General features: G+C 36.4%; 1 non-coding gene across 1 annotated transcript; it reads left to right on the forward strand.

Moving 5' to 3' along the window:
* Positions 1-4,528: 4,528 nt before the first annotated feature.
* TRNAF-GAA lies at positions 4,529-4,615 on the forward strand. Its single transcript has one exon. It is a non-coding gene; the product is annotated as a tRNA-Phe (tRNA).
* The last annotated feature ends 3,576 nt before the right edge of the window (positions 4,616-8,191 follow it).

Genomic DNA, 8,191 nt, shown 5'->3' on the forward strand with positions numbered 1-8,191 from the left:
AAATGAAATATTTTGGAGGGGTTCAGTTTGTTTACAGATCTTTCAGAATCGTAAGCAAAGTGCTAGTACTGTCTCAGGCATCGTACATTGACAAGATGTTGCTCAAGTACTCGATGCATGACTCTAAGAGGGGCCTACTGTCGTTCAGGCATGGAGTCACTTTGTCCAAGGATATGTGTCCTAAGACGCCTCAAGAGGTTGAGGAGATGAGACGGGTCCTATATGCGTCTGCCGTTGGCAGTTTGATGTACATGATACTCTGTACTCATCCAGACATCTGCTACGCTATGGGAATAGTCAGTAGGTATCAGACTAACCCAGGCCATTTTAAAGTTGCTGACACGTTTATGAAGGCTCTCACAGCTACAGTGTTTGAGAGTCACCTACAGAGCATGGTTCTACAAGATCGCCCGCGACTGGACTACGGCAAGTGGGAGATTTTCTTGTACTGGGCTTTTATGCCCTATTTTATTGTTTTGTACTAGTTTATTGTACAACCCCACTTCGCTTTAGGACAAGTGGGAGATTGTTGGGGTTGATGCTCTAAATTCTCGTGTCCTGTAGTTTGTAAACAGTTTGTACAAACGCTTGTGTTGTATAATATATGATATTTTACTTCACATCTTGTATTTTACTCAGTTGCTTGTTTTATTTGCTTTACCACAAACCAATAAACATAAAATCTCTGGTTATTTGCATGTAACTCAAGCATGTATGTGGTGACATACAAATGGATCATGTCTTAAGTGATAACCAAAATGGTCTGTAGTATATGGATATAGAAGGGAAACCTTATCCTGGTAATGCTACGGATGTGACCCGCTTTATGGAATGATCACAAATGTTGTGACTTGTCACAGATGGTCTAATCTTGATCATTCGTGTTGGGGACATGCGAGCGGGGGCATTGGTAACGGGCAGAAATGCACGTCATTACAGTGCTAAGTTATTAAACAATGAAGGTTTACGTTGATAAAATATGCTAGATTGCGTCCAAAAAAGCATTAAGTTCATAACATTGCGGTCGCATGCGTTCATCGCATAGAAACAATTAATTTTTGTATTTTTATACAGAATATGCGTTGATGCAAGGCGAAAAGCGCGATCACAAGAAATCAACGATCGAGCGGAGCATTATCGCAAGGCTTTGCGGTGATTTGTGCTCGCAAACATCTGCTCAAGAAGGATTTCCGTATAGAGCCGGCGCAACTTGGTGAGAGCATCTGGGTGAAAGGCATAATTAATCACGATGGGACAGAAAGCTGATGATGGTCAAATCCGAATTAAATTGATAAGCCGCTAACGATAACAAGTACACTTAGCTTTTCGGTGACAAATATTCGATGCATCAGTTAGAAAATTAAAGCCATCCCATCTTTGCAATCATAAGAGAGAAGCTGCCTTTCACCCCGAAGCTCTATAAATACCGAAGTCATCTTTCAGAAAAGGGGTTTAGTTCAACGAGTTTGAAGAGTTAGAGAATTTTTTCTTAGATAGTTTAGCCTTGTTCTTAGATTTTCTTTCATTTTAAGGCGGAAGCGAGAGAAAGAGATTGTGCCGATAGATCGTTCCGGTGAACTTGGGATAGTGTCGGAAGCTTCAAGATCAGAGAGAGGGCTAGCTTCTGCGGAAGCAGGAATATCTTTTGAACCAAAGAAAGTTGACAGTTGGGAAGCAAGGGATTGCTACCAGGCTCTCTATCCTTATCTTCCATTGTTATTTTGTACTCAAACTCATTTATAGAAATGGAATTTACTTCTCTATATCTGTTCACTCTCTGTTTATTACGCATGAGTAGCTAAATCTGTTGAATGGGTTGAGAAGCACTTAGCTAGCATAACTGGGGATCTTCATTCTATGCGATTATCTTGTATTATGCTTCATTCGTCCATTAGAGATAATCGGGAGGGTAGTCTAAGGACAGGATCTAGGCTTGGAAAAGTCAGGTTAGAATCTAGGCTCGGGAGAGTCAGATTAAAATGCATAATCAAGAGATAGGAGCTTAGGAATAAGCACTATTTGCTATTAACGCATCGCATGCATCCTAGAAATAGGATATGATTGTGTGCTGTCACCTTGTCTTTGTGTGCATCTTGCATCATCACATAAGAAAAGAGTAAAGACTTAGAAATAAGCTCTATGGACACTTTTGCATTCAACACATGCGTCCTAGACTTAGGAGCACTGCATTTGCATTGGAAAATGATTTGCTATTGCATGAGTGTAGCATGATTGCATAGTCTGACACATTCCCAGATAATGCTAGTTAAAGACCTTCTCAACCCGTTCATCTGCATACTCAGTGCCTCTATAGCATAATCAAACTTTTCTCAAATCCGCCGCATTTATTTATTTCATTACCGCAACCAACAACACCAAACAACTATTTGAGTTACCGGTTACTGCAAAGTCTTAGTGAAAAATTATCACCGCATATTTTTTTCCCAAGTCCCTGAGTTCGATCCTGGACTTACCAGGAAACTTAGTGGGGTTTATAATTGGATTCCACTGAGGAAACTTGTTGCTCAACGCATTTCCATCACCGCATTTCATTCCACATTTTCATCATATAAAATAACGCATCAGGTATCCTAGACAAAGAGTTTGTATAAGACCTAACCACGAAGTGTTAACGTTTCGTTATATAACACCGTTCAAGACAGAGACTTCACTTCACTAAGATGATCATAGGTAACATAACCTCAATCCTGAGTGAGTTGGGAACTCCTCCCATTGAGGGTGATCCTTTGATTTGTATGGGTGCGAGTGGCTAGGTCGCCGATTCAAACCTACCATTTTGGGGATTCATCTGATTTGGGAGCTGGGAACTCAACTACACGAGATGGAATTCACTTCTTCCCCGAGGCAGGGGTAAGTAGATAGATAACTTCCTTAAGGGTTGATTCCAGGGCTTGAACAATGTGGTGCCACACACCTTCTCTTGGCCCGAGAGGTGTTCACACATAGTTGGACTATGTTGTGTTGTTCATTAGAGGAATCAGTGGTACTTAAGGAGTGAGATGTAACTACAGGGGCAAAACGGTAATTTGGCCCAACTGTACTTACGAGCATCTGTGAAGGGTCATCATACTCATGATTGGTTATATCTGATGGACATAGAAATATATCTGTGGTAAGAGTTCAGCTGTTGGTCTTTAGTGGAATGCCTGACAGTTAACGAATGGTGGATCTCGGGGCTAAAGAGTTTAGTCAGCTATTCACGAACCGATGGAGCTTTGAGCCACAGGTCCATTAGGTCCTCTGGGTAGCTTGGATAAAATCGAGAATCAGTATTTGGGTTAATTTGAAATGTTCAAATTGACAAGAGGAAGTTCGATTATATATGATATAATTGGACTGGTTAATTATATATGATATAATTTGCTAAATGTATGAGTACATTATTTTGGAGGAAATTAGACATAAATATGATTTATATCAAGTAAAGGAGAAATTATTATAGTAGATATGTGATATCAAACTATAGGGTAAAAATATAATATGATTATATTTATTAATAATTTAGTTGGTTAATTATATGATAATTAACCCAAAATCTCGCTCGAACGTGCATTAGTGGGAACAACGTCGGTTATTTAACTGATGAATAAAAATGAAATTTGTTTCTCTTTTTGAAAGTTTTGAAGTTCGAAAAAAGATCGAAGGAGCGCGTTGGTGTGAAAACGTAATCGATCGCTTAAAATCGAGAGCCTATATGATAGTCGTTCAGTGCCTAAACGATCGCCTACCTAGCGCCTAAACGATCGCACACTAAGTCCTAAATGATCAGTTAGCTTTCCTAAACGATCGTATAGTTTGTCGTGTTTGCTAAACGATCGCCGTTTTCTAAATGATCGTTCGGTAAAATCTACATGATCGTGTAGTTTCTTCGAAGTGATAAGCATCTTACTACACGATAGCTTCATATTCCTCTTACTTGCTTATCGCCTACACGATCAGTTCTTCCTCCTACCTCTACCAAACTCACCAAAGGCCACGCTTTGGGTTCTCACTCCGAGAATACCTAAGACTCTTTTCTCGTGGTGTCGTCCCCGCTGTGTTCGTGTGTTTGCGGTTGTTCGTGCTGCGTAGTTGACGCAACTGCTAGGCGTTGGTTGTTCGGGTAGAGGTCATTCACTACGTTGAGTTCCAAAGTTTGAAAACCGTCTTCAACTGGTATGAGAACTCTCTCCCTTATTTTTTCTTGTTCAAAGCATGTTGTTAATTATTGTTTATTTACATAACTGTGCGTTTGAATTTATATGGTGTATTTCGATCAAGGTGAAATTGGAGCGATCCGAACGCGCTCATGGAACTCTTCGTTAAGAGATCCTTCAAAAACAAATTTATAAGGAGAATTATTTCTGTAGAACACACTGGGAAAAGAAATCAAAATTACATAACAGTTTTTGTAACTCTATATTTTTATCGTGAAGAAAAAAAAAAGATCAATAATCTATTCCCAACTACATCCCACTCACCACCTCTTAGTCCGTTTTTGGAAGAATAAGGCCATAATCCGTCTGTAGGAGAGATGGTCGAGTGGTTAAAGGTGTAGCATTGAAACTGCTATGTAGGCTTTTGTTTACCGAGGGTTCGAATCCCTCTCTTTCCATTTTCCCAAAGAAGATTAAGGGGAGGGAAGTTATTTCCCTCCCTTTAATTTTGAAATTAAAATTAAATTAAAAAATTAATATTAATTTAAATAAGTATATATATATATATAACTATATGTTATATCATATATAACACATAACCTATAGTTTTATATTGTATCAAATACAATATAACCTATAGTTTTAATTCTCTCATTAATGCATGGTATTTATTATAAATTCTATTTATATTAAATTTAATTACATGAATCCAATTCACATAACTAATATTTGAATCATATTCAAATATTCATTTCCTCTCAAATAAACTTTATATTATAATGTATCAAATACATTATAGTAATTATATCAAATAATTAAGTCAAATTAATTATATCGCATATAATTAATTCCCTCAATTAATTCGAACAATTCAAATTAACTCAAAATTAATTCCCAATAATCCTCATTGAGCTACAGAGATTGAAGCTCCAATGATACTTGAATAATTAATTAACTTCTTTAATTAAATTATTAACATCCATTAACTATAATGTACAAACAATTTATTTATTTAATAAAATGTGAGATGTTTTATTCGACATTTAATAGCATTAACCCACAAAGTTAACCCAGGATCTTAGTTTATTGGATTGAGTGTATATTCATAAAATAACAATTATTTTATTAATAACAATTTGTTTACAAAGTTTATAAACTATGAGAATACAAGAGAGATTTATAACACCAATTCCAACAATCTTCCACTTGTTCTAAAGCTAAGAGAGTAAAATGTACAATACAAATAAAGTACAAAATACAATAAACTAAGGCATACACTATACCTCAATAACATATCTCACTTGCCCTAGTCAATATGTCGCATATCCTGTAGACCAGACTTTCTAGATGACACTCGAACACTTTAGTCGTGAGAGCCTTTGTAAACGAATCAGTAACGTTATGCTCCGAAGCATTCTTCATGACTATCACGTCACCTTGTTGCAAAATCTCCCGAATCAAGTGATATTTTCGCTCAATGTGTTTTCCTCTTTTATGACTCCTAAGTTCCTTATAATTTACCATAGCACCACTGTTATCACAATAAAGTGTGATGGACAAAGACTGTTGGGGTTGATGCTCTAAATCTCGTAGGGTCCTATAGTTTGTAATTGTAATGTACAAACATCTTATTTACTTAATAAAATATATGATGGTTTATTTCAATTTTAGTTGCATTAACCACAAATCAATAAAATAAGATCCAAGGTTATCTTGTAGCTTAAACATGTATGTAAAAACATATGTTGGGGTCGATGTCCTAAATCTCGTAGAGTCCTGTAGTTTGTAAACACGTGTATGAACAAACACTTGTGATGTAATAATATAGATATTTTCTTCACTGTTGTCTATGAAATATGAGATATTTTAATTGCATTTACCACAAACTAATAAATTAAGATCCCTGGTTATCGTTATAACTTAAGCATGTATGTAAAGACATACAAGTGGATCATGCCTTAAGTGATAACCTAAATGGTCTTTAGTATATGGATACAGGAAGGAAACCTTATCATGGTGACACTATGAATACGACCCGCTTTGTAGATGTTACAAGTGTTGTAAAGTGCTACAGATGGTCTGATCCTGATCATTCATGTGGAAACATGCAAGCGGAGGTGTCCTATACAAAGGAGTTTGTATAAGACCGGACCACGAAATGTTTAGTCTCATTATATAACACCATTCATGATAGAGACTTTCATTTCACTAGGATGACCATAGGTAACATGACCTTAAGTGAGTTGGGAACTCCTGCCTATGAGGACAGTCCTTTGATTTGCATGGGTGTTGGTGGCTAGATTGCCGACTAAAACCTACCACTCTGGGGATTTGTCTGATTGGGGAGCTGAGAACTCAGCTACACAAGACGAAATTCACTCCTTCCCCGAAGCAGTGATAAGTAGATAGATTGCTCCCTTAAGGGCTGATTTCGGGGCTTGAACGATGTGGAACCACACATTTTCTTATGGCCTGAGAGGTGTTCACTCATAGTAGGACTATGATGTATTGTTCATTAGAGGAACCAATGGTACTTAAGGAGTTAGATGTAACTATAGGAAAAAAATGGTAAATTAGCCTAGCTGTACTTATGAGTAATTTGTGAAGGGTTATCGTACTGTTGATTGGTTATATCCAATGGACATAAAAATATATCAGTAGTGAGAAGAGTGCAACTATCGATCTTTAATGGAGTGCCCGACAGTTAATGGATGGTGAATTTCATGATTAAAGAGTTTAGTCAGTTATTCATATACTGTTGGAGCTTCAAGCTACAGGTCCATAAGGTCCCCTTGGTAGCTCAATAGATTCAAGTTGAGAATCAGTTTTTGGATTAGTTTGAAATGTTCAAATTAACAAGAGGGAATTTGATTATATATGATATAATTAAATTGATTTAATTATATGTGATATAATTGATATGATGTATGAGATATATTAATTGGAGGAATTGATATAAATATGATTTATATTAAATAAAGGAGAAAAGAACTATGGTTTAAATATTACATATGATGTGATATTAGAACTATAGGTTATAAATATAATATGATAAGTTAGTTATTACATCTATTTATAATAAAAACAATTATATGATAATTTTAGTTGGTTATTCTCTCCATTAACTGTGAAAGTGGGAGGTTATTTTCAGTTTTTAATAACTGAAGGATAAAATAAAAAGCGTTTTCGTTTTACAGTAGATCGCTTCATTAGTTGCATTTACTAATTGTTTACTCATGAGAGACTAACGATAGCCTTCTAGCGAGAGATTAAACGATAGTGTATAGCGAGAGACTAAACGATCGTGTAGAGTGAGATTTACTAAACGATCAAGCATTCTCAGTCCATGCGATAGACAAAATCTTTTCCCACTTGCTTGATTGTGTAGTTCGATCATTTCCTTCCTCCATCCCTCTACCAAATTCACACAGAGCCTACACCTCCTGGATTCTCACTCCGAGAATACCAAGGTTATCGAGTCGTTGTGTCTAGGGGTTGTTGTGCATGGATCAGACAGTTCATGATTACTAGACGATTAGCTAGGCGATCTGAAAAATAGTGAGAGATTGTTGTCCAGTTCTTTACGAGAGCGAGAGATTTACAAAAGAAAAGTTCTTCAAAGGTATGTCTCTCATTCCTTTTGTATTTGATTAAGAAATCATACTGTAATTTGTTCTAAGATGCATAACTGTTCTGTATGTTTGTGAATGCCTTTATTCTTTCACAATGGACTTGGAAAGATCTTGTTTTCTCTCACCATTTCTCTTGAATAAAATTTCCTTCAACATATGGGTGGATCATGTTTAAGTGATAACCTAAATGGTCTGTAATAGATAGCAAGATTGGATACCTTATCCTGGTGACACATCGAATATGGCCCGCTTTGCAGATGTTACAATCGTTGTAAAGTGCTACAAATGATTTGATCCTGATCATTCATGTGGAGACATGTGAGCATAGATATTCTATGCAAAGGAGTTTGTATAAGATTGGACCATGAAATGTTTAGTTTCATTATATAACGTTGTCCATAA

The sequence above is a fragment of the Benincasa hispida genome, chromosome 8 (assembly GCF_009727055.1).
Source record: "Benincasa hispida cultivar B227 chromosome 8, ASM972705v1, whole genome shotgun sequence".
Taxonomy (NCBI): domain Eukaryota; kingdom Viridiplantae; phylum Streptophyta; class Magnoliopsida; order Cucurbitales; family Cucurbitaceae; genus Benincasa; species Benincasa hispida.